Source organism: Rana temporaria, chromosome 1 (assembly GCF_905171775.1).
Source record: "Rana temporaria chromosome 1, aRanTem1.1, whole genome shotgun sequence".
Taxonomy (NCBI): domain Eukaryota; kingdom Metazoa; phylum Chordata; class Amphibia; order Anura; family Ranidae; genus Rana; species Rana temporaria.
The window spans coordinates 41,286,908-41,313,625 of record NC_053489.1 but is presented as its reverse complement, the minus strand read 5'-3'; the positions used below and the strand labels follow the sequence as shown (position 1 = coordinate 41,313,625).

General features: G+C 49.7%; 1 protein-coding gene across 3 annotated transcripts in view; it reads right to left on the bottom strand.

Annotated features, from left to right (window-relative positions):
* Window positions 1-16,919, bottom strand: part of SMAD4 (SMAD family member 4) — a 67,266-nt gene extending 50,347 nt beyond the window's left edge. The window contains exon 1 of one of the 3 annotated variants that reach the window (XM_040337058.1): window positions 16,688-16,919. The gene's annotated coding sequence lies outside the window, so the exon portion shown is untranslated. The remainder of the gene's footprint in view (window positions 1-16,687) is intronic. The other 2 variants (XM_040337041.1, XM_040337050.1) reach the window with 2 other exon arrangements.
* Between the last annotated feature and the right edge of the window lie 9,799 nt (window positions 16,920-26,718).

Below are 26,718 nucleotides of genomic sequence, written 5' to 3'. Positions count from 1 at the left end.
TGTAATAGGAATAAAAATTACACCTTTTTTTTTTTTTTTTTTTTTAAATACAGTGTAAAAAAAATAATTGGTAAAATAAATAAGAAAAACTTTTTTTTTAAAACGCACCCCGTCCCGCTGGGCTTGCTTGCAGAAGAGAAAGCATACTTGAGCAGCGCCCGCATGTGAAAATAATTCTAGCCCTAGATCTCCTCCAACTCAAAACATGCAACCTGTAGAATTTTTTAAACGTCGCCTATGGAGATTTTTATGGGTAAAAGTTTGTCGCCATCCCACGAGCGGGCGCAATTTTGAAACGCGACATGTTGGGTATCAATTTACTCGGTGTAACATTATCTTTCACAATGTAAAAAAATAAAAAATTGGTCTAACTTTACTGTTGTCTTAAAAAAAGTGCACTTGTAAGACCGCTGCGCAAATACGGTGTGACAAAGTATTGCAACGACCGCCATTTTATTCTCTAGGGTGTTAAAACCCCCAAACATTATACATTTCATGCAAAAAAAAAGTTTTTTAACTTGTAAACAACAAATATCAGAAAAAGGCTTGGTCCTTGAAGTGGGTAAAGGGGTTGTAAAGGTAAAAGTTTTTTCACCTTAATGCATTCTATGCATTAAATTGAAAAAACAACTGTGATTAGAGGCCCCCCGAACCCCACCTTTACATACCTGACCCCTCGAAAGTCCCGCGCCATGAACACGCAGGCTTCTAGGCCGTCTTCCCGGCTCATTTATTGGTCGATTGAAAGCAGCGCAGCCATTGGCTCGCGCTGCTGTCAATCACATCCAATGACACAGTGCGCCGGAAGACGGGACTGAGCGATACAGTGAGCGGCTATGGCCGTCAGCTGTATCACGGGAGCGCGCCCACAAGAACTCAACACCATGCGAGCTTGCATGAAAGTGTTAAGTCCTTGCGGGGGGGAGCTGAGACAGCCGCTGAGGGACCCCAGAAGACTAGGTTCGGGGCCACTATAAAACGAGCTGCACAGTGGAGAACATGTAAATTAAAAAAAAAAAAATATTTACTTTAATGATCCTTTAACCACTTGACAACTGGGCACTTAAACCCACTTAATAACCAGACCAATTTTCAGCTTTCGGTGCTCTCACATTTTGAATGACAATAACTCAGTCATACAACACTGTAACCAAATGAAATTTTTGTCCTTTTTTTCCCACAAATAGAGCTTTCTTTTGGTGGTATTTGATCACCTCTGCGGTTTTTATTTTTTTCGCTATAAATGAAAAAAGAACGAAAATTTTGTAAAAAAATGAATTTTTCTTCATTTCTATTATAAGATTTTGCAAAAAATGAATTTTTCTTCATAAATTTGGCCTAAAATGTATACTGCTACATATCTTTGGTAAAAAAAAAAAAAAAAATTGGGATATTATTTAGTCTGGGTGAAAGTTATAGGGTCTACAAGCTATGGTACCAATTACTGAAAATTGATCAATTTGATCACATCTGATGTACTGACAGCCTCTCTCATTTCTTGAGACCCTAACATGCCAGAAAAGTACAAATACCCCCTAAATGACCCCTTTTTGGAAAGAAGACATTCCAAGGTATTTAGAAAGAGGCATGGTGAGTTTTTTGAAGTTGTCATTTTTTCCCACAATTCTTTGCAAAATCAAGTTTTTTTTTTTTTTTTTTTTTCCCACAAAAGTTTCATATTAGCAGGTTATTTCTCACACACAGCATATGCATACCACAAATTACACCCCAAAACACATTCTGCTATTCCTCCCGAGTATGGCGATACCACATGTGTGAGACTTTTACACAGCGTGGCCACATACAGAGGCCCGACATGCAGGGAGCACCATCAGGCGTTCTGGAACACCCAGACCAATTCTGACATTCCTCTCCTACATGTAAAAATCATCATTTATTTGCTAGAAAATTACATAGAACCCCAAAACATTATATATGCTTTTTTAGCAAAGACCCTAGAGAATACAATGGCGGTCGTTGCAACTTTTTATCGCGCATGGTATTTGCACAGCCATTTTTCGAACGCATTTTTTTGGGAAATAAAACAGTTTTGTGCTTTTTAAAAAAAAAAACATTAAAGTTAGCCCAATGTTTTTGCATAATATGAAAGACGAAGTTACGCCGAGTAAATAGATACCCAACATGTCACCCTTCAATATTGCACACGCTTGTGGAATGGCGCCAAACTTCGCTACTTAAAAATCCCCATAGGTGACGTTTTAAATGTTTTTACTGGTTACATGTTTTTAGTTACAGAGGAGGTCTGGGGCCAAAATGATTGCTCTCGCTCTAACGTTCGCAGCGATACCCCACATGTGTGGTTTGAACACCGTTTTCATATGTGGGCGGGACTTACGTACACATTCGCTTCTGTATACGAGCACGCGGGAACAGGGGCGCTTTAAATATTTTTTTTTATTTTTATTGTTCATTTTACTTAATTTATTTTAGTTTGACACGTTTTTCCCCAAAAATAAATGTTTTGATCACTTTTATTCCAATTACAAGGAATGGAAACATCCCTTGTAATAGGAATATAGCATGACAGGTCCTCTTTACAGTGAGATATGGGGTCAATAAGACCCCACATCTCACCTCTAGGCTGGGAAGCCTGAAAAAAAACAAGAAAAAAAACGATCCTGGCTTCGATCGCAGCGGTGAGTCAGAAGAAGCACCGGAGGGCGAAGGGAGTGGGGACGTCCCTTTTTGCCTCCCGTAAGAACGATCAAGAGGCGGAACAGCCACCATGATTGTTCTTATGGTGTAGAGAATCGCCGGCTGAAAAAAATGATATCTGAATGATGCCTGTAGCTGCAGGCATCATTTAGATATCCCTGCACAAAGTAAAGGAGCTCATATGACGTGGGCGGGAAGTGGGTAAAACACATTTTTTTCCCCAGAGTATTTTCTGGGTATTGCAAAGTATTGGCCGGGGTATTGCAAAGTATTGGTGCGGGGGTATTGCAGAGTATGGTGCGGGGGTATTGCAGAGTATGGTGCGGGGGTATTGCAGAGTATTGGTGCGGGGGTATTGCAGAGTATTGGTGCGGGGGTATTGCAGAGTATTGTGCGGGGGTATTGCAGAGTATTGTGTGGGGGGTATTGCAGAGTATGGTGCGGGGGTATTGCAGAGTATTGGTGCGGGGGTATTGCAGAGTATGGTGCGGGGGTATTGCAGAGTATTGTGTGGGGGGTATTGCAGAGTATTGGTGCGGGGGTATTGCAGAGTATTGTGTGGGGGGTATTGCAGAGTATTGTGTGGGGGGTATTGCAGAGTATTGTGTGGGGGGTATTGCAGAGTATTGTGTGGGGGGTATTGCAGAGTATGGTGCGGGGGTATTGCAGAGTATTGTGTGGGGGGTATTGCAGAGTATTGTGCGGGGGGTATTGCAGAGTATTGTGCGTGGGGTATTGCAGAGTATTGTGCGTGGGTATTGCAGAGTATTGCGCGGGGGTATTGCAGAGTATTGTGCGGGGGTACTGCAGAGTATTGCTCAAGGGGTACTGCAGAGTACTGGCAGGGGGTACTGCAGAGTACTGGCAGGGGGTACTGCAGAGTATTGCGCGGGGGTATTGCAGAGTATTGCGCGGAGGTATTGCAGAGTATTGCGCGGGGGTATTGCAGAGTATTGCGCTGGGGTATTGCAGAGTATTGCGCGGGGGTATTGCAGAGTATTGCGCGGGGGTATTGCAGAGTATTGCGCGGGTGTTTTGCAGAGTATTGCGCGGGTGTTTTGCAGAGTATTGCGCGGGTGTTTTGCAGAGTATTGCGCGGGTGTTTTGCAGAGTATTGCGCGGGTGTTTTGCAGAGTATTGCGCGGGTGTTTTGCAGAGTATTGCGCGGGTGTTTTGCAGAGTATTGCGCGGGTGTTTTGCAGAGTATTGCGCGGGTGTTTTGCAGAGTAATTGCGCAGGGAAGGCAGAGCATTGCAGAGTATTGTGCAGGGAAGGCAGAGTATTGCAGGGGTTAATGCAGAGTATTGCACAGGGAAGGCAGAGTATTGCAGGGGTTAATGCAGAGTATTGCACAGGGAAGGCAGAGTATTGCAGGGGTTAATGCAGAGTATTGCACAGGGAAGGCAGAGTATTGCAGGGGGTTAATGCAGAGTATTGCACAGGGAAGGCAGAGTATTGCAGGGGTTAATGCAGGGATGGCTGAGCAGGGATGGATGGATCTGTGACTGCAATAGTCACAGATCCATCCCACACTGCTGCTGCCATCCGCGCTCTCCTCTCACACTGTACCGATCGGTACAGCGAGAGGAGGGAGGAACCGGCGTCATCAAATGACGCCGGTTTGTTTACCTGTGATCGCGCCGTCATTGGACGGCGCGATCACATGGTAAAAGACCGCCGTTGCCGGTCAATTACCGTGATCTGTGTAGCGCCGGGTCTCATAGACCCGGCGCGCACAGAATTTTCTGTGTGCGCGCCCGAGGCGGCGCGCATTACTGCTTCTGGTGGGCGCCGTTTCAGAACGGCGACCCCCAGTTAAGCAACCACCTTGCCGCCGTTTGTAGACGGCGGCTGGTGGTTAAGTGGTTAACGAGATAAAATGATTACAAATAGATAAAAATCAATCCTATAATGTGCCTGTAGGTTAGTTTCACTTTTAAACTGGTTTCATGTTCCTGTGAACTAGAGAGACACACAGAACAAAAACAAACAAATCCAGGGCAGCGTTTTGTTTTTAAAATGAATCCGATTGGTTCTGTTAAGTTTTAGACACACAGTAATGACAGCTTAGACCACCGTGAAAAGCTCCCAGTATGATGATTATAAGGAAAAAGACAACCAGGAAGTGTGGAGATCAGAGCAGAATTACAGCCACTTCAAAGCAAAAACGAACAATAAGGACATGAAACCAGTACTGCAGTAAGGTAAAGAAAGCCATTTAGCTAAAAAAAAAAAAATTCCTTTATTGATCCTTTAAGGTGGTAGTAAACTCTGCATTTGGATCTTGATAACCAGTTCAAAATCTTTTACAAACATGCGGATGGGGCCCTTATTAGACTAACAAAGGGGTTCATTTTGGTGGATTTTTTAAATGAGAATACAGATGTAACCCCTCGCCAACCGTAATATGTATTGCCTATATACGTTGCGGTTTGCAAGTGGTTTACTGGTATTACAGGGAGTGCAGAATTATTAGGCAAATGAGTATTTTGACCACATCATCCTCTTTATGCATGTTGTCTTACTCCAAGCTGTATAGGCTCGAAAGCCTACTACCAATTAAGCATATTAGGTGATGTGCATCTCTGTAATGAGAAGGTGTGTGGTCTAATGACATCAACACCCTATATCAGGTGTGCATAATTATTATTCAACTTCCTTTCCTTTGGCAAAATGGGTCAAAAGAAGGACTTGACAGGCTCAGAAAAGTCAAAAATAGTGAGATATCTTGCAGAGGGATGCAGCACTCTTAAAATTGCAAAGCTTCTGAAGCGTGATCATCGAACAATCAAGTGTTTCATTCAAAATAGTCAACAGGGTCGCAAGAAGCGTGTGGAAAAACCAAGGCGCAAAATAACTGCCCATGAACTGAGAAAAGTCAAGCGTGCAGCTGCCAAGATGCCACTTGCCACCAGTTTGGCCATATTTCAGAGCTGCAACATCACTGGAGTGCCCAAAAGCACAAGGTGTGCAATACTCAGAGACATGGCCAAGGTAAGAAAGGCTGAAAGACGATGACCACTGAACAAGACACACAAGCTGAAATGTCAAGACTGGGCCAAGAAATATCTCAAGACTGATTTTTCTAAGGTTTTATGGACTGATGAAATGAGAGTGAGTCTTGATGGGCCAGATGGATGGGCCCGTGGCTGGATTGGTAAAGGGCAGAGAGCTCCAGTCCGACTCAGACGCCAGCAAGGTGGAGGTGGAGTACTGGTTTGGGCTGGTATCATCAAAGATGAGCTTGTGGGGCCTTTTCGGGTTGAGGATGGAGTCAAGCTCAACTCCCAGTCCTACTGCCAGTTTCTGGAAGACTACTTCTTCAAGCAGTGGTACAGGAAGAAGTCTGCATCCTTCAAGAAAAACATGATTTTCATGCAGGACAATGCTCCATCACACGCGTCCAAGTACTCCACAGCGTGCCTGGCAAGAAAGGGTATAAAAGAAGAAAAACTAATGACATGGCCTCCTTGTTCACCTGATCTGAACCCCATTGAGAACCTGTGGTCCATCATCAAATGTGAGATTTACAAGGAGGGAAAACAGTACACCTCTCTGAACAGTGTCTGGGAGGCTGCGGTTGCTGCTGCACGCAATGTTGATGGTGAACAGATCAAAACACTGACAGAATCCGTGGATGGCAGGCTTTTGAGTGTCCTTGCAAAGAAAGGTGGCTATATTGGTCACTGATTTGTTTTTGTTTTGTTTTTGAATGTCAGAAATGTATATTTGTGAATGTTGAGATGTTATATTGGTTTCACTGGTAAAAATAAATAATTGAAATGGGTATATATTTTTTTTTGTTAAGTTGTCTAATAATTATGCACAGTAATAGTCACCTGCACACACAGATATCCCCCTAAAATAGCTAAAACGAAAAACAAACTAAAAACTACTTCCAAAAATATTCAGCTTTGATATTAATGAGTTTTTTGGGTTCATTGAGAACATGGTTGTTGTTCAATAATAAAATTAATCCTCAAAAATACAACTTGCCTAATAATTCTGCACTCCCTGTATAGCTGAAGCCATCAGCCATAACCCTGATACTTTTTTTTTTCAGCGAGTGACAAAAGCGCTCCAAGCGACGTCCCCTCCCGCAGCTCACCAGTGTTTCTCAGGTTTACTGGTTCCACCGGCTCGCCCCGATAAACGTTCTGGTGGTGTAGCCCACTGGTCAGAGGCAATAAAGAGTAGGTCATCTTTGATGGTCTCTATGGCCTTGGAGGACCGGAGCAACGTCACTCATGTTCCAGGGTGGAAGTAAACAATTTTTTGATTAACCATTTGCCTACCGATGACTTTCACCACCTTCCTGCCCAGGCCAAATTTTCAGCGCTCTCACACTTTGAATGACAATTGCGCGGTCATGCAACACTGTACAAATACTAAAAAAAAAAAAAATTCTGTTCAAATAGAGATTTCTTTTGGCGGTATATAATCACCTCTGGTTTTTTACTTTTTGCTAAATAAATGAATAAAAGTTTGAAAGTTTTTTTTTCACAAACTTTTTTTAATAGCCTGTTATAAAATTTTGCAAACCGGTAATTTTTCTGCTGCATTGATGAGGCAGCACTGGTGGGCACTGATGAGAATGCCGATAGCTGGCACTGGTGGGCACTGATGAGATAATGCTGGCACTGGTGGGCACTGATGAGATAATGCTGATAGCTGGCACTGAGACAGTGGTGATAAGTGGCACTCATTAACAGCATTAATGGGCACTGATGAGACAGTAGGGCTGCACGATTCTGGTCAAAATGAGAATCATGATTCTTTTGCTTAGACTAAAGATCACGATTCTCAAAAACTGAATGCCAGAACACCCCCCCCCCCAATATAAATCTGTTGGCGTCATTTGCGTTCCACGCTGGTTACGTAGAACCAGTGCCGGTCCCCCCTTACACCAGGCATTCCCAGCGGGGTCCCCCCTTACACCAGGCGTTCCCAGCGGGGTCCCCCCTTACACCAGGCGTTCCCAGCGGGGTCCCCCCTTACACCAGGCGTTCCCAGCGGGGTCCCCCCTTACACCAGGCGTTCCCAGCGGGGTCCCCCCTTACACCAGGCATTTCCAGCGGGGTCCCCCCTTACACCAGGCGTTCCCAGCGGGCATGCAAGCCCAAAGCAGAAATCCTTTTTTTAACACTTGGACCCTTTTCACACTGGAGTGTTTTTACAGCGTTTTAGCGTTAAAAATAGCGCTCTTAAAACGCTCTCCATGCATCTCAATGGACCCTTTCACACGGAGGCGTTGCACTGGCGGGGCGTTGAGAAAAGTCCTGCAGGCAGCATCTTTGGAGCAGCTTTTGGGCGCTGAAAAAAAAAGCTCCAAAAACACCCCTCTCCATTGGAATGAATTGAAAGCGCTGTAAAGACGCCTGAATAGCGCCTATAATCCGCTCTGAGCTGTAGAAAAGTCACATGATCTCCCAAAAATGTAAACAGGCAAGCAAAAAAAAAAAAAAAAAAGCATATACAACAGCAGGACTGAAATTGCCCATGCTTCAATAACGCTGGAAAAACGCCCACAGCGTTAATTTTACCGCTATCGCCCTAAAAACGCAGTAATAGCGCTAAAGGCGTTTCGCAGTGCCTCGGTGTGAAAGGGCTCTTGAATATGTAAACTTCTTGTATCTTTGGCAAATAAAACCAGTGGGTTTTTTTTAAGTGCAGAAGCCCTTTGGAATATATATATATTTTTTTATTATAGCAAAGCTCCTATAGAATTTTATATACAATATATAAAAAATGATTATAGCAGAGACCTTCTAAAATAAAATGGGGATTGTTGCCATTGTATTATACATTCTGGTATTTGCACAGCGGGTTTTAACCACTTGAGACCCGCGCTATAGACGAAAGACGTCCACAGCACGGCTCTCAGGTGCTGGGTGGACGTCCTGTTGACATTCCCTGTACGTACCGCTGGGGGCGCGCAGAGGGGAAACAACGTGTCCCGGCGCATCGCTGGGAAGCCGATGTGGGTGCCTGGCGGCTGCGATGTCCGCCAGGTACCCGCGATCGGCGGTGACAGCAGGGACATGGAGCTCTGTGTGTAAACACAGAGCTCCACGTCCTGTCAGGGAGAGAGGAGACCGATGCTGTGTCCCTTGTACGTAGAGACACAGATCGGTCACCTCCCCCAGTCACCCCCCTCCCCCCAAACAGTTAGAACACACCCAGGGAATACATTTAACCCCTTCCTCACCCCCTATAGTGTTAACCCCTTCCCTGCCAGTCACATTTATACAGTAATTGGTGCATATTTATAGCACTGATCGCTGTATAAATGTGAATGGTCCCAAAATTGTGTCAAAAGTGTCCGATACGTCCGCCGCAATATCGCAGGACTGACAAAAAAAAAAAAAAAATCGCAGATTGCCGCCATTAATAGTAAAAAAAATCAAAAATCTATCCCCTATTTTGTAGACGCTATAACTTTTGCGCAAACCAAATATACCCTTATTGCGATTTTTTTAACAAAAATATGTAGAAGAATACGTATCGGCCTAAACCGAGGGAAATTTTTTTTTTTTTAACCACTTAAGGACCAGACCAATATGCTGGTAAATGACCCAAAGGGTTTTTACAATTCGGCACTGCGTCGCTTTAACAGACAATTGCGCGGTCGTGCGACGTGGCTCCCAAACAAAATTAGCGTCCTTTTTTCCCCACAAATAGAGCTTTCTGCGGTTTTTATTTTTTGCGCTATAAACAAAAATAGAGCGACAATTTTGAAAAAAATGCAATATTTTTTACTTTTTGCTGTAATAAATATCCCCCAAAAATATATAAAAAAAAAATGTCCTCAGTTTAGGCCAATACGTATTCTTCTACCTATGTTTGGTAAAAAAAAAAAAAAAAAATCGCAATAAGCGTTTATTGGTTGGTTTGCGCAAAATTTATAGCGTTCACAAAATAGGGGATAGTTTTATTGCATTTTTATAAAAAAAAATGTTTTACTACTAATGGCGGCGATCAGCGATTTTTTTCGTGACTGCGACATTATGGCGGACAATTCGGACAATTTTGACACATTTTTGGGACCGTTGTCATTTTCACAGCAAAAAATAGGATTTTTTGTACTCACCGTAAAATCCTTTTCTCTGAAGTCCATGGACGGACACAGCTCCTTAAATCTTGACAAGTGGGTTATGTTCCCTGTTTACAGGAGAGGACTAGGCAGAAACATGTTAAATAGTTAGATACATGTTACATTAACAGAGTTGAACAGCCCCGCCCAGGGGGCGGTCCCTCCAGACATAACCCTCCTCACTGCAGCTTGCAGCCTCAGTTCGTAACAAGCAGTACAAACCTAAAAAGGAGGGGTGGGAGCTGTGTCCGTCCATGGACTTCAGAGAAAAGGATTTTACGGTGAGTACAAAAAATCCTATTTTCTCTTATCGTCCATGGACGGACACAGCTCCTTAAATCTTGACAAGTGGGACGTCCCCAAGCAGTGTCAAAAAACGAGGGGTGGGAAATATATCAGTAAAAACAATTTTAACTTCACCCCAAAACAAGCAGAGCTCCTCAACGGAGGAGGTGCAACTTTAAACAGCCGCCGGCAAAAACTAGCGGCTGAAAAAAACATCATAAGATGCACTCACAGCAACCATGTAAATTCTGGAAAAAGCATGAACGGACGAGCAAATCGCCGCCTCGCACACCTGTGAGACCGACGCATGATGTCGGGAAAAAAAAAAAAAAAACCCAGGAAGCACCAATTGCCCTGGTCGAAAGTGCCGGGACCGGAAAGGGGGGCCCGCCCTTAGGAGCATAGGCCTGTATGACGGCCTGCCCGATCCACCGAGAAATGGTGGTCGACGAGACCGCCAGGCCCTTTTGTGGACCAGACACCGACACAAAAGAGAGTCAGAAGCTCCGAAATGGAGCCGTAGTAGGCTGGTATACCCGCAAAGCGCGTACCACGCCTAAAGTATGAAAGGCCGAAACCTCCTTCGGAAGAAGGGAAGGTCGCGGGCGCACCATCACCTAATCCTTATGGGGGATCAAGCATGGCGGCTTGCAAGACAAGACCGCCAGCTCAGAAACCCCTCTAACAGAGGTAAAGGCCACTAAAGGGGCCACCTTCTGAGATAGTGTCAAGAGAAAATCTCTCTGATGTTTCCAAAAGGAAGGTTCCTGAAGAACCGAGAGCACCAGAGTCAAAACTCATGGGGGAAGAGATGGGCCAAGAGGGGAAAGTATATGACAAACCCCTTGCACACAAAAAAAGGGGACCCACCAGGGAACGGGCCGCAAAAAGGCCACTAAAAGAACACAGCCAAGGCTGAAATCTGCCCCCAAACGGTGCTTTAAGCAATTTTTAGATCCAATCCAAGCTTTAAAAACAGCAGGACCCTGGACATTGAAAGTACGCCCGTGGACGTCACTCCATCCCTTCGCACCAAGAGAGGTGCGACGGTAGATCCTCCGGAAGAAGACTACGGTGCCCTGTTGAGATGACCGAGTCAGACAGACCCTGGTCACCTAAAGTCTGGCTTCCAATAACCATGTTAAGCAAGTCAGTGACTGTACAACAGGAGGAAGTATGGGACCTTGAGACAGGAACCTCCTGCCCTGGCAATCGCCAGGGTGCCTCCGCTACCAGGCGCCCGATATCAGCGTACCAAGGACGCCGAGAGTAATCTGGAGCGATTAGAATCATCGGGATCTCCTCAGCATCCACTCTGTGGAGCGGCCGAGGAAGCAACTACCATGGAGGAATGGCAAAAAATCACCGATACAGACAACACAGGGCCACCAGCGCGACTGACGCGTCTGTACAAGATCACTAGACCTGGCCACTAACTGACACCCTTGCGGCGGAGACAAGCTGCCAGGAGATCCATGCCATGTGAGGCTCACCTCCTGCAAGGGAGCCGAAACACCCCAAGCACAAAGACCAGTCGCCCTGGTCCAGCATCTGGCGACTCCAGTAGTCTGCCTGCCGGCATACCTGATGGTAGACTGAAGCCACGGCCGTGGCGTTGTCCGGCTGAAACCAGATTGGTCGACCACAAGGAGAAGCATAGCCTGATCGCCTAAAATAGTAGGACAATGAACAGTAGACAGCACCTGGTATTCCCAGGCGGTCTTCCACCAGGCACTAGCCAGGCCCGACCCTGGGTAGCTACCGAGACCAGACACATTCAAGGAGGTGTGGTCATAGGTCCACGCAAGTCCAGCGACTCAGGGCCGACTGGACCCCCCAGTTTTGTGAACCTCCAGGTTCACAACCCGTGAGCTGGCATTCGTCGTAAACACCGACCACTGGAAGGAAGGAACAACTTCCCGGACCGAAGAGTCGGGAATCTCTGTCACCAACTCAGAGAGACTCTGACTAGGTGGCGCACAGGAATCTAATGATTTCAGAGACAAGAGATTTTTACCACCTGGACAGTAGTTCCACTGGAAAACCAGGGTGTGGAACTGGGCATACAGTACCACCTTGAAGGAGGCTACCCACAGACCCTGAACCAGCAGGCGCCCGGAGAGAAGACCGATTGCGTGATGCCAATACCTTCTCCGCAGACTGAAGAGTCTGCAATTTCTCCAGGGGAAGAAGGACCTTTGCCACTGAGGAGTCTGGATCAACACTAGATACTCCAACGCTGAGTCGGAACCTAGCATGCCCATAATTTGAACCCTGGGTCGCACACATGTAGGGCAGGCTTGCTGCCACTGAGCTACACTTTCTGGCCTAAACGTTTAACATCCACCCGAATCTTCGGAGGGTCTGAATGGGAATAACCTATCCACTAGGTCGGAGACAGAAGCTGCTCTCAGAAGAAAGTCGTCAAAGTAGCCAATGAGGCAAAGCCTCGCTGTCCCAACAAAATTCAAATAAGTGCGAGCTCCTAGCTGAAAACCCATGGTGCTGACGCCAGATCAAAAGGGAGGGCCACAGGCTGACAGAGACCCTTCTCTCATCACGAAGCACAGAAAAAAACACTGACATGTGCAAAACGGGACATGCATGTATGCGTCCCTGATGTCCGAGGACGTCAGGACATCCCCCGGATGAAGCGCAGCTACCACCGAACAAATGGATTCCATGCGGAACTACCCGACGTTCACAAAGGTATTTAGGGCCTGAGGCCCATAGAAAACCCCAAAACTCTCGTCCTGCAGGAAAGGTAAAATTACCTTGCAGCTTAGCAAATCCCACACTGCCCAAGGCAGACCGACGTGCCGGGAGGGGAAGACACAAGGACAGAACTTTGTTCTGTGGATAGGAGGAAACCCTATCTAGTACTCCGAAGAGACCACCTCGCAGACCCACTAGTCGGAGAGCAGGGAGGTTTCACTGAATTGTGAACCTGCAAGCCGCCCCTCCCACCTAGAGACAGGGAGGGAAGGCTATATACATTGGCAGGATTTGGGTGCCGGCGTGATCGGCTTATGCACCCAGGGACAGATTAGTCCCCCAGCTGGGCCTTTGACGGCCTGGGAGGGTTGCCCCTAAATAATACACACACATAGTGTGTATGTATATTATGTAGGTGTATGCACACATGTCTTTGGAGGAAACCGGAGTACCCGGAGGAAACCCACACAGACACAGGGAGCGACAATGCAAGCTCCAGGCAGATTGGCGTCAGTGTGCAGATTTGAACCAATGACTCTTTTGCTGCCAAGTAATGGAGTTAAGCACTACACCACCGTGTGCATAAAACCATTCTGAAACAGACGCCCTGGATAACAAGGGCGCAGCATTCAATGAAGCATCACAGACCTATATGAGGCCCTGGACCAGCTGGTCCGCTAGGCTAATAACCTCAGGAGAGAGTCGGTGCTCCTCCACTGTCTGGTGCAAAATGCTCACTCTGTGAGTTGTATACAGCACTAGGGGTCAGGACTACTCCAAGATGGCCGCCGAGCGTTCAGAACGCGGCCACAGGAAAAAGGCCAGCACAATGTAAGCTGCGCCATAGCGTGGCTACGACAAAATGGGCGCCAATGGGAGTTTTCAATGTAATTGAAAAATCTCCCAAAAAAATAGCGCCAGCGACCACTGAGACCCCAGTGTAGTGGCCACAATAGGCCGCAAGCCAGACCCCAGCATGGTAAACATGGAACGGGTCAGTACTTCGGATCTTCTATCATTCAGATCCATACAAGTAGGGGTTCCCGCCCGGCGGTGAGGGACTACAAAAGCCCTCAGTGGCTTTTCTCATTCCGCATCTCAGAAGTTATCAAAGTTATCACAGAAGGAAAAAACCTACACAGCGGTCTGATTTGTGTGATCCAAAAAAGACCGAGCCCTCAGCGGAAACCCAGCTGCACTATGCAGCTTAGGAGAGTCCCTTGCAGCAGTAAAAAGCGCACCCATAAATGCCTTATTCTGCCTTTTTTTTTTTTTTTTTTTTTTAACTAGGTACCTAGTCCATGGCTCCATAACAGAGCATTCCCCAGGGGATAACGGGGGAAGGGGGCACTCTTTTACCGCCCGCCCGCAGTCCACCCCCACCCTGGCACAAACTGTGTCCAGGACTAACAATAAAAACTCTGTGGGAATCACAGGTGCTAACACCTGCTGCCACCACCAGCATGTGGGGAAGGACCCAGATACTGACTCCAATATTTACATATAGTGTGTATTATAATATGCACACCTGTCCATACAAATAGACAAAAGCTCCTAGAGCCCTATTCAGGGCCTCTCAACCACTTGCTGCGCTGACCAGGGGTAACCAGGGGACTCCCTCAGGAGGAGACTGCACAGCGCTGCCTGTGAGGAAAAGAACCGTGAGGTAACTTTTGCAGGGACCTGTGTTTAAACAGGAAAAGCCTCCTAGGGCTGTTTTATTTAAGGACAAGTCACAGATACAGCATAAAAAGCAAAACCATTACAGGTGTCACCAATCAGTCAGCGTCTGCTGAAGTATAATCATAAACATCTGTGCTCATCACAGGGCTTTTTACCTCACAGGAAAGCCCAATACAAAAAAGAAAAAACACAGGCCAGATAACAGTCCCCTCAGGAAGGCCCCCTCCCCCCTGACAGCGGCAATGTTAGCAATGCAGCAAGGGAAAGGAGCAGGGAAGTAAGGGGAAGGGACCCCCGAACCCCAGGAATGCCCAGCTGTACCAACCCACCGAAGCAGGAGGGACTGTACTTACCCGTCCGAGCGAGGACTCGCTGACGCATTCCTGACAGACCTACAACCGCAATGGAGGTAGCTGTCGGCCCGGTCCACTGTGATTGAGACAACACCACAGCTCAGTCATATGTGGACCTCGGAGCAAAGCTCACCGGCCCCCCCAGGAGTCATGGGGTATGGCGTGGCAGACCAAGCCTCTTTGCAAAGGTGTGCCCACGCTTGCTGGTCGGACTGAGTAGACTACAAGGATCTATAATATCCAGCCTGTCTCTCAGCCAACAGTTGAAAGAAGATTCTTCAAGAAAAAGTAAAATAAAATAAAATTTCTCCTCAGGGCGCTGGGCCCAAAGGGAGCCATACGTCCTTCTCCTTTGCTAGGCAGAACGAAACTGAGGCTGCAAGCTGCAGTGAGGAGGGTTATGTCTGGAGGGACCGCCCCCTGGGCGGGGCTGTTCAACTCTGTTAATGTAACATGTATTTAACTATTTAACATGTTTCTGCCTAGTCCTCTCCTGTAAACAGGGAACATAACCCACTTGTCAAGATTTAAGGAGCTGTGTCCGTCCATGGACGATAAGAGAAAATGCATTTAAATTGCATTGTTTACTGTGAAAATGACAGTTGCAGTTTGGGAGTTAACCACAGGGGGCGCTGTAGGAGTTAGGGTTCACCTAGTGTGTGTTTACAACTGTAGGGGGGTGTGGCTGTAGGAATGACGTCATCGATCGAGTCTCCCTATAAAAGGGATCACACGATCGATGCAGCCGCCACAGTGAAGCACGGGGAAGCCGTGTTTACATACGCCTCTCCCCGTTCTTCAGCTCCGGGGAGCGATTGCGAGGGGGCGGCTAGAAACGAATAGCCGCGGCATCATCCCGGATCGCTCCCCGCGGGAATCTGACCGCCGCATGTAGCGGGGGGGGGGGGGTCCCGATCGGACCCACGTCTATGCAGGGACGTACAGGTACGCCAATGTGCCTGTCCGTGCCATTCTGCCGACGTATATCTACATGCGGCGGTCGGGAAGTGGTTAATTGGGATATTATTATAACAAAAAGTAAATAGTGTTTTTTTCAAAATGTTCTGTCTTTTTTTGTTTATAGCGCAAAAAATAAAAACCGCAGAGGTGATCAAATACCACCAAAAGAAAGCTCTATTTGTGGGGGAAAAAAAATGATAAAAATATAATTTAGGTACAGCATTGTATGACCGCGCAATTGGCATTCAAAATGCGTCAGCGCTGAAAGCTGAAAATTGGTCTGGGCAGGAAGGGGGTTTAAGTGCCCAGTAATGAAGTGGTTAAATGATATACTATGTTGTTGTATTATTATAGCAGAGATCCTATAGAATTTTATAAACAATATATAAAAATGATTACAGCAGAGACCTTCTATAATAAAATGGGGATTGTTGCCATTGTATTATACATTCTGGTATTGATATATTATTTTTTATCATAGTAGAGATCCTATAGAATTATATAAAAAAATGTTTGAGGGTTAGAAATTATTTTCTGGCAAAAAAAAAAGAAAAATAATGTAACCACAAAGTGTGAGAAAAGGCCAGGACTACGAGGGCACAATACAGATTATTCGCACCGATATCAGACAGCAAAATAATCTCGTGCACAGCCGTTTTATTCTCCGGGGTCTCGGATTACATTGGGGTATTTTCGGGTGTTTTGGGGAATCTTCAGGCCTAAAAATGATGATTTTTGTTATCACATGTTGGAGGAAAACAAAGCCATGTCTCCAGCAGTGAGGGGAAGACGACGATGCCCCCCATTGGGGCCCTCCTCAGTCTATGGGTGAAGTGTTAGGTTGTGGCCCCTCTGTGTTGTTGTGGGGCCCCCCATATGAGGAGGGCCCGGTGTATAACCCCACCCCGCACCCCTCACTCACCCTCCGGGGCCCGTGTGTGTGTGTTTTCTCTCCGCTCTCCTCCAGCCCGGGGGGAGGCAACACCCGCGTCTCCCGCAGGAAGCAGACCGAGCAGCTGCGGCGGCGGCCCCCTCCGCTCCTCCTGGGCCTCTCCGGACTCCCAGGCCGCAGACAACAATCCCCCTTCACGGGTCGAGCGTGCGCAGCTTCGGTGAAAGCGGCGGCTACATCCGGGACACTGAGGAGGGCGGAGGGAGGAGCCGGAGCAGCTAGCGGGAATGTGTGGGCGGGGCCCGCAGCGAACGCGAGGGGGGCTGGATGGTTACCGTGGTAACACGAGCTGTGATTGACGGACGTATATATGGGTGGGGGAATAGGAGGGGCCGAGAATGGGAGGGGACTTGTGCGGTTACCATAGTGAGGCGTTTGACTAGCAGGAAAAGAGGCGGGAAGGAGAAGTAAGGGGAGGGGTTGCTGTTCTGTCATATTCTCCAACTCGTCAGATTCTCCAACCGAGTCTAATATGAAAGAACAGTGGCGGTGTCGATATAGGCAACGAGGAACAGGGGCGCTGTGATTGGTGGAAAGATTGGACCCTGTCCATAGGGGGTGTTGAGGAACAGGGGGGCGGGGATAAAACCAGACTACAGCAGTAGGAGCTGTGATTGGTGGGTTTGCCTATTGGGAAAATGGGAAGGGAGGAGGCGTGTCGATATGGTAATATTGAACAGGGGGCGGGGTAATACTTTATTATGGCAACAGGAGCTATGATTGATGGGGTTTGACTTATTGGGAAGAGGGGCGTGTCCATAGGCGGTAATGAGGAACAGGGGGCGGGGAGATACGAGGTCACTACGGCAAAAGCAGCTGTAATTGGTGGGTTTTACCATTGGGAAATGGGGGAATGTCCATAGGGGGACAATGAGAAACAGGGGGCGGGGATAGTATCTCAATACAGCAGTAAGAGCTGTGATTTGTGGGTTTGACCATTCGGGAAAATAGGCGTGGAGAGGGGCGTGTCCATAGGGGGGTAATGAGGAACAGGGGGCGGGGATACGAGCTCACTACGGCAAAAGGAGCTGTAATTGGTGTATTTTACCATTGGGAAAATGGGGGGCGTGTCCATAGGGAGGCAATGAAGAAACAAGGGGGCGGGGATAGTACCTCACTAAAGCAGTAAGAGCTGTGATTTGTGGGTTTGATCATTAGGAAAATAGGCAAAAAGAGGGGGCGGAGATACGAGTCACTACGGCAATGATTGGTGTTTTTTTCCTATTGGGGTGAGGGGCGTGTCCATAGGGCAGGGTGGCTGGGATAACACCTCCCTACATCAGTAAGAGCTGTGATTTGTGGGTTTGACCATTGGGAAAATGGGCGGGGAGAAGGAGCCCGTGTCCATAGTGGCAATAAGGAATAAGGGGCGGGGATAATACTTTAGGAGCTGTGATTGATAGGTTCGACCACCAGTAAAATGGGCGGGGAGTAGAGAAGGTGGGTGGGGCTGTATTTATACTGGCAAAAGAGGGACGGGGGGGCGGGTATAGTACTTCACTACGGCACCAGGAGCTGTGATTGATGTGTTTGACCATAAGGAAAGTGGGTGTGGCCATGTTTCGGTCAGGTCAATGAGGAAGAGGGGGAGTGGAGATAATACCACGAAATAGGCAGGAAGAGGGGCAATGAGCAACAGGGGGGGGGCGGGGATAATACTTCATTACAGCAACAGGAGCTGTGATTGGTGGGTTTGACCATTGGGAAAATGGGCAGGAAAAAGGGCAATGAGGAACAGGGGGCGGGGATAACACTTTATTATGACAACAAGAGCTGTGATTGGTGGGTTTGACAATTGGGCAGGAAAAAGGGCAATGAGGAACAGGGGGCGGGGATAACACCTCACTATGACAACAAGAGCTGTGATTGGTGGCTTTGACCATTGGGAAAATGGGCAGGAAAAAGGGCAATGAGGAACAGGGGGCGGGGATAACACCTCACTATGACAACAAGAGCTGTGATTGGTGAAGTGTACAGGAAGTAGATGAGAGGAGGAAGTGTCAGTCACAGTGTGTTTGTGTAGGATTGTTCCTCAGGGTACACAGACATGGCTGTGTGTGGTGACATGTCATAACTTGCACTGGCCCCGGGTCACCTCCGTCTTTTATGGCGTCGTAGAAGAAATAACACACGCGTGTGCGTCGCGTTGTTGGCAGAAAATGAGTGACAGGAATCTGGAGCAGCGGATGAACATCAAACTTTATGTGAAGTTGGGGAAAAGCGCAAGTGAAACGTTAGCTCGGTTACAAGAGGCGTACGGCGAACATTCCATGAAGAAATCCAGTGTTTTTGAATGGCATAGGCGGTTCAAGGAGGGGCGGGAAGACGTCCACGACGACGCAAGGAGCGGGCAGCCGAAAACGCAAAGGACGGAGGAGAACGTGGAGCGGGTGCGGACCCTCCTGCGCTCGGACGGAGGGCTGAGCGCGAGAACGATGGCGGAAGAACTGAACATGAACAGGGAGACCGTGCGGCAGATCCTAACGGAGGATTTGGGGATGGGAAAGATCTCGGCAGAGACAGTCCCTCCAATCCTCACAGAAGATCAGAAGGAACGCCGTCTTCATATTTCATCCGATCTCTTGGAGAACGCGGAGGTGTTTGGTCGGGTTATCACCGGAGATGAAACGTGGTGTCTCCAGTATGATCCAGAGACCAAACGCCGGAGGAAAACCAAGAACTCGCCTCGCCCGAAGAACGCACGCACCTCTCGCTCTCCCTTCAAAACCATGCTGGTGTGTTTTTTTGATCACAAGGGGATCGTCCACTACGAGTTCATCAAACGCGGTGCGACGGTCAGCCAACAACGTTACGTGGAAATCCTGGAAAGGTTACGGGAATCGGTTGGGAGGGAAAGACCGGAACTCTGGCCCGGCAAGTGGGTTCTCCACCACGACAATGCTCCCGCGCGGGACGAGTTAAGTGTGCGCCAGTTCCTGGCCCAGAATTCCATTCCCAAACTTGACCAACCACCTTATTCCCCTGACTTGGCGCCCTGCGACTTTTGGCTGTTTCCAAAATTAAAAAATGCCCTAAAGGGACAGAGATTTGATGACGTTTCGGACATCCAGCGCGCCGTGACAAAGGTTCTGCGCCGCATTCCGGAAAACGAATTCCAGGAATGCTTCCGGCAGTGGCGCAGCCGTCTAGAAAAGTGCGTCGCTTCACAAGGGGGCTACTTTGAATGTGATGACAGCCACTAGTGTAGAGGTAAGCAAATTTTTTATTTTTTTTTGTAACCACTAGATTACAGGGGACTCCAAACTAAGACCCTCTAGCCATGGGCGTCCGCTCCATAGGGCAAGGGGGGGCAATTGACCCCCCCTGGAAAATCGAGAAGGTGTTGAAGAGTCTCGCGGCCACGGGCTGTCTGACTGGTCCCGGGCCGGATGTCACACAGCGAGCAGAGTGAAGCTGCCTCCCCCTCCAGTGTTTATGTGTACACAGGGGGAGGGAACCTGCTATGACCCGGCCGTGCTGATGGCTGATCTGAGGTACTGAATGGGATGAGAGGAGGTCCGTCTGTGCTAAAGGGGGGGTTTGTGCTGAATGGGGGTCCATCTGTGCTGAATGGAGGGGTCTGTGCTGAAGGGGGGGTCTGTGCTGAAGGGGGGGTCTGTGCTGAAGGGGGGTCTGTACATTCTCTAGGCTATATTTATATGGGCATGGAGTGAAGCTGAATTATCTCAAGACCCATTTCACACTGTCAACTGGCCGCGTTATCGGTAAAGCGGCGCGAAAAAGTGCCGCTTTACCATAGTTTAAGCTACGTTATTCGGCCGCTAGCGGGGCACTTTTAACCCCTGCTAGCATTTGAAGAAAGGGTTAAATGTGTATCGCCGCTGCGGAAGCGCTCCCCCCCACCCATGCCTCCAGCTGTTGTGGAACTACACGTCCCATGAGGCATTTTAAAACTCTGACATTCACAGACATGACTAGGCATGATGGGATTTGTAGTTCCTGAACAACTGGAGGGCCTTAGTTTGGAGACCCCTGCACTAGAAGACCAGCCACGCAGTTATACTTCGGCAGGTTGGCTCTCCTGGGATAATCGCCATAGCTATACATCAGCCGTTTTAAGACCATTAGGGACGCACGCCCGCGGCACGACGACGGAGCCAAGCGACAGAGCCGTATCTAGTGAAAATGGCGCCTATGGCAAGCACTGAAACTGCGCCCTTGTCAAAAAATTTGAAACCCATCTTTCAGATAACCAGGGACATGGCGGGGACACTGGGGACCACTGGCGGCTGGTGCTGATTTTTTTTGGGGGGCGCAAACAAACTGAAAAAAAACATCAATTGCAGCCACTGTGCCCATCAAATGCAGCCACTACCCTATGTGGATCCGGTCTGGCCAGTCATTGGTCATCTTGGGTGCACCTGTCACTCCCCTCCCCAGGCAGAAGGAGAAATATTAGCAATTGCTGAGCTACTAGCCAGGCCTCAAGGCATACTCGCCACCAGTTGCCCCGCCCAACCCCTACCATGTCCCGCCCCCTAATCCCGCCCCTAGACACGCCCTCATAAATCTCATGAAAATTACACTTAAATGTTTTATGTAGAATTAAGTTATAAAAATAAATATTAACAACAACTTTATCCGTGCCCAAAAATGCAACCTGCCCATGTCTACCAATGCAGCAAAATGTCCCCATTTTCTAGCCAGAGTCCCCCCCCCCCACCACCACACATTGTAGCCAGAGTCCCCCCCCCCACCACCACACATTGTAGCCAGAGTCCCCCCCCCCCACCACCACACATTGTAGCCAGAGTCCCCCCCCCACCACCACACATTGTAGCCAGAGTCCCCCCCCCCCACCACCACACATTGTAGCCAGAGTCCCCCCCCCACCACCACACATTGTAGCCAGAGTCCCCCCCCCCCACCACCACACATTGTAGCCAGAGTCCCCCCCCCCACCACCACACATTGTAGCCAGAGTCCCCCCCACCACCACCACACATTGTAGCCAGAGTCCCCCCCACCACACATTGTAGCCAGAGTCCCCCCCACCACCACCACACATTGTAGCCAGAGTCCCCCCCCCACCACACATTGTAGCCAGAGTCCCCCCCACCACACATTGTAGCCAGAGTCCCCCCACCACCACCACACATTGTAGCCAGAGTCCCACCACCACCACCACACATTGTAGCCAGAGTCCCCCCCCCCCACCACCACCACACATTGTAGCCAGAGTCCCCCCCCCACCACCACCACACATTGTAGCCAGAGTCCCCCCCCCCCCACCACCACCACACATTGTAGCCAGAGTCCCCCCCCCCCACCACCACACATTGTAGCCAGAGTCCCCCCCCCCCACCACCACACATTGTAGCCAGAGTCCCCCCCCACCACCACCACCACACATTGTAGCCAGAGTCCCCCCCCCCCACCACCACACATTGTAGCCAGAGTCCCCCCCCCCCACCACCACACATTGTAGCCAGAGTCCCCCCCCCCCACCACCACACATTGTAGCCAGAGTCCCCCCCCCACCACCACACATTGTAGCCAGAGTCCCCCCCCCACCACCACACATTGTAGCCAGAGTCCCCCCCCCCCACCACCACACATTGTAGCCAGAGTCCCCCCCACCACCACCACACATTGTAGCCAGAGTCCCCCCCACCACCACCACACATTGTAGCCAGAGTCCCCCCCACCACACATTGTAGCCAGAGTCCCCCCCACCACCACCACACATTGTAGCCAGAGTCCCCCCCCCACCACACATTGTAGCCAGAGTCCCCCCCACCACACATTGTAGCCAGAGTCCCCCCACCACCACCACACATTGTAGCCAGAGTCCCACCACCACCACCACACATTGTAGCCAGAGTCCCCCCCCCACCACCACCACACATTGTAGCCAGAGTCCCCCCCCCCCCACCACCACCACACATTGTAGCCAGAGTCCCCCCCCCCACCACCGCACATTGTAGCCAGAGTCCCCCCCCCACCACCACACATTGTAGCCAGAGTCCCCCCCCACCACCACCACATTGTAGCCAGAGTCCCCACCACCACCACCACACATTGTAGCCAGAGTCCCCCCCCCACCACCACCACACATTGTAGCCAGAGTCCCCCCCACCACCACCACACATTGTAGCCAGAGTCCCCCCCACCACCACCACCACACATTGTAGCCAGAGTCCCCCCCACCACCACCACACATTGTAGCCAGAGTCCCCCCCACCACCACCACACATTGTAGCCAGAGTCCCCCCCCACCACACATTGTAGCCAGAGTCCCCCCCCACCACCACCACACATTGTAGCCAGAGTCCCCCCCCCACCACCACCACACATTGTAGCCAGAGTCCCCCCCCCACCACCACCACACATTGTAGCCAGAGTCCCCCCCACCACCGCACATTGTAGCCAGAGTCCCCCCCCCCACCACCACCACACATTGTAGCCAGAGTCCCCCCCCACCACCACCACATTGTAGCCAGAGTCCCCACCACCACACATTGTAGCCAGAGTCCCCCCCCACCACCACCACACATTGTAGCCAGAGTCCCCCCCACCACCACCACACATTGTAGCCAGAGTCCCCCCCACCACCACCACACATTGTAGCCAGAGTCCCCCCCACCACCACCACACATTGTAGCCAGAGTCCCCCCCCCACCACACATTGTAGCCAGAGTCCCCCCCCCCCCCACCACCACCACACATTGTAGCCAGAGTCCCCCCCCCCCACCACCACCACACATTGTAGCCAGAGTCCCCCCCCCCCACCACCACCACACATTGTAGCCAGAGTCCCACCACCACCACCACACATTGTAGCCAGAGTCCCCCCCCACCACCACCACACATTGTAGCCAGAGTCCCCCCCCCACCACCACCACACATTGTAGCCAGAGTCCCCCCCACCACCGCACATTGTAGCCAGAGTCCCCCCCCCACCACCACCACACATTGTAGCCAGAGTCCCCCCCACCACCACACATTGTAGCCAGAGTCCCCCCCCACCACACATTGTAGCCAGAGTCCCCCCCCCACCACCACACATTGTAGCCAGAGTCCCCCCCCCACCACCACCACACATTGTAGCCAGAGTCCCCCCCCCCCACCACCACCACCACACATTGTAGCCAGAGTCCCCTCCACCACCACACATTGTAGCCAGAGTCCCCCCACCACACATTGTAGCCAGAGTCCCCCCCCCCCACCACACATTGTAGCCAGAGTTCTCCCCCCCTGCATCCTACCTGTGCTGGGTAGGAGAGGAGGAGCCACCGCCAAATGGTTCAAACCGCGGGGAACATTACAGCTTTCAATTCAATAGCTGTGTTCCCCGCAGCGTGCGTCTTATACAGCCCCTCCCCTCTTGTCCGGGAACCTTTGATAGACAGATCACCTATCCAATCCTGGGATGGGTTATCTGTCTATCAAAGTGCCCGGACAAGGGGGAGGGGCTGTATAAGACGCACGCTGCGGGGAACACAGCTATTGAATTGAAAGCTGTAATGTTCCCCGCGGTTTGAACGCCGCGGCGGCTCTGCTCTCCTCTCCTTGGATTGGATTGGAATAAATACTTATAGAGCGCCGAATGCGAGTTGTGAAACTCACGTCTAAGCGCTTACCAACAATCTGGGGGTATCCAGTTCCCAAGAGCAAAAAGAAGAAACTAGGACATCGAAGTAAAAGAGGGGAACAGACAAGAAATAAACAGAAATATAAAAAGAGGGGAGGGGGGGGCAGGACACAAAAAGCCTATCCCTACTCCCTGACCATGGACCGCAGCCTGGGATTAAGGCAGCGTCCTGCTAAGGGCTTGGAAGGCCAAGTCTCTATCTGTAGGCTTGTGAAAAAATAAGTGTTTTCAAGCCCTTACGGAAGGCCATCAAGGAGGATGCTCGGAGCTGATGAGCTGATGCTCGCCCCCCCCTGCTCCCAAGCAGCCCACACTCGCCAGACCTCAAAATTTACTCGCAAAATGCGAGCAGGCGAGTATAAATTTTGAGGGCTGCTGTTATCATGCCTAAAGCTGGCCATACATGAGTAGAATTTCACTTTGTGCATTTGCTTTTCATTTGTGGAATTCCAATGATTCCAAATGGAATATTAAAAGCAAACGAATTTTAAAGAACTTTTGATTGACATTCGTCAAGTCTCTGATGGTATTATCGAATGCACTAAATGCGATGTATGAACACCTATCAGTGTGTGGCCAGCTTCATACACCCTTGTCAAGAAGATTGCACCAGTAAATGGATTTGAAGAGCGAGTCACAGTGTCCTTCATCAGGACCATTCAGGTGAGTGGCATTTATCCAAAATCTTGCTGCAAATTCTAGTGATATTTGTAAATCCTATGGGGAGACGGGCTCCCGGCTGCAGAGTCTGGGCTCCTGTCTGTCCCTTCAGTTTTACAAGTTAGATTTCTACCGGACTATTTTCAGAAGAAATCTGAACCAGAGAAAAACCAAGATTTAGTTTTAAAATGAGCTGATCCCCATTTGTACTTGCATACTGCTCCTCATACCTGTGCGAAGGGCTGTCCTTGTTTGCACAGGTGCGGGCAGAGGTGTATTTAGGTTTTGTGCTGCCCTAGGCCTGACTAAACTTGCGCACCCCCTAATTTAAATATGACCCACCCCTTCCTGTCAAAGCCACACCCCTTCTTTAAGACCCGCCCTGTCATATTCATGGGAAGAGGAGAGAGGGATGCCGTGGGTGAAGGACAGAGGGACGCCCTGGGAGAAGGACAGAGGGTTGCCGTGGGTGACGGACAGAGGGTTGCCGTGGGTGACGGACAGAGGGACGCCGTGGGAAAAGGACAGAGGGACGCCGTGGGAAGAGGACAGAGGGACGCCGTGGAAAGAGGACAGAGGGACGCCGTGGGAAAAGGATGCCGTGGGAAGAGGACAGAGGGACGCCGTGGGAAAAAGACAGAGGGATGCCGTGGGAGAAGGACAGAGGGACGTTGTGGGAAAAGCACAGAGGGACGCCGTGGGAAAAGGATGCCGTGGAAAGAGGACAGAGGGACGCTGTGGGAAAAGAATGCCGTGGGAAGAGGACAGAGGGACGCCGTGGGAAGAGGACAGAGGGACGCCGTGGGAAAAGGATGCCGTGGAAAGAGGACAGAGGGATGCCGTGGGAAGAGGACAGAGGGACGCCGTGGGAAAAGAATGCCGTGGGAAGAGGACAGAGGGACGCCGTGGGAAGAGGACAGAGGGACACCGTGGGAAGAGGACAGAGGGACACCATGGGAAAAGGATGACGTGGGAAGAGGACAGAGGGACGCTGTGGGAAAAGAATGACGTGGGAAGAGGACAGAGGGACGCCGTGGGAAGAGGACAGAGGGACGCCGTGGGAAGAGGACAGAGGGATGCTGTGGGAAAAGGATGCCATGGAAAGAGGACAGAGGGACGCCGTGGGTAAAGGATGCCGTGGAAAGAGGACAGAGGGACGCTGTGGGAAAAGGATGCCGTGGGAAGAGGACAGAGGGATGCCGTGGGAAGAGGACAGAGAGGGACATTGTGGCGGTCAATAAGGCCTAGAGAATAGCAGGTTAGGCACTTCCTAATGGCTCAGTCCCTGGTAATAGTAATGGATAATGGCCAACAGGCCCTCTTACCAGACCCAGCTAAATCGCAAACGGCCGGCCGCCCCCTGCAAAGTGCCGCCCTAGGCCTGGGCCTTGTGGGCCTAGGCCAGAATACATCCCTGGGTGCGGGTGTTGGTGAGTATGTCATGGTTGTGGCCTGTTTGTCAGCAAAAATAGGGTTTAACCACTTCAATACCGGGCACTTTCACCCCCTTCCTGCCCAGGCCAATTTACAGTTTTCAGGGCTGTCACACTTTGAATGACAATTGCGCGGTTATGCAATGCTGTACCCTAATTACATTTTGATAATTTTTTTTTTAGACAGATCGAGCTTTCTTTTGGAGGTATTTAATCACCCATCGTTTTTTTATTATTATTTTTGCTAAACAAACACAAAATACCAAACCTTTTTGAAAAGGAAAAAAAAATGT